This window comes from Octopus bimaculoides, chromosome 2 (assembly GCF_001194135.2).
Source record: "Octopus bimaculoides isolate UCB-OBI-ISO-001 chromosome 2, ASM119413v2, whole genome shotgun sequence".
NCBI lineage: Eukaryota > Metazoa > Mollusca > Cephalopoda > Octopoda > Octopodidae > Octopus > Octopus bimaculoides.
The window spans coordinates 78,916,594-78,917,369 of record NC_068982.1 but is presented as its reverse complement, the minus strand read 5'-3'; the positions used below and the strand labels follow the sequence as shown (position 1 = coordinate 78,917,369).

The window sequence follows — 776 nt, the reverse complement described above, 5'->3', positions numbered from 1 at the left end:
ACACACACACACACACACACACACACACATACATACATACATACATACAAATAAACACACACTCACCGCCTATAATTTACAGCAATACTACAATTATTATCTTTATCATTACATACACCCCCGCTATCGTTCCATGTATCTCCCGACTCTCACCACAAGAAACTTGGCTAATAGATACCCAGCATCTCCACTTCACTTCTATACAGGCAGTACGCACACTATACATCACCATACACACACCACAACAATATTGACATTCTAAATCAGTAATTCTCAACCGGGGTCGATATGGCTTTAAAATTATCTGCAATATTGTGGTTATACTTTTACATTACGCAAAATATTGTAAGAATTATTTATATGCAATTCCTAATGATATTTAATTATAAGAATATATGATTTTTATATATCAAATGGCTAGAAGGGTCCACCTGAGCAAAATAGGTCCGCAAGGTGGGGTCCAGAGGTAAGATGATAGTTGAAAAACACTGTTCTAGACTATATACATGCACGTACACACACATAGGTGCGCGTGCGTGTGTGTCATGTGTACACGTGTGTAACTGCTTGTTTCTATGTCAATATTTTTTGTAGGGTACATGTTTATCAAACTTTTACAAAAAAGCATTGAGAGAGGGAGAGAGCGAGAGTCAGAGACAGACAGACATTCATATTCATATATAGACGCGCAAATATATATGTATACATACAAATATACATACATATATCATTGGCTAAACTGGCAACATGACCATCCCCAAATACAACAATATATA

The 776-nt window shown here is 36.1% G+C and overlaps 1 protein-coding gene across 1 annotated transcript in view; it reads right to left on the bottom strand.

Annotated features, from left to right (window-relative positions):
• LOC106876697 (basic phospholipase A2 Ts-G6D49) overlaps positions 1-776 on the bottom strand; it is a 52,540-nt gene that overhangs the window by 39,577 nt on the left and 12,187 nt on the right. The gene's annotated exons all lie outside the window — the stretch shown is intronic.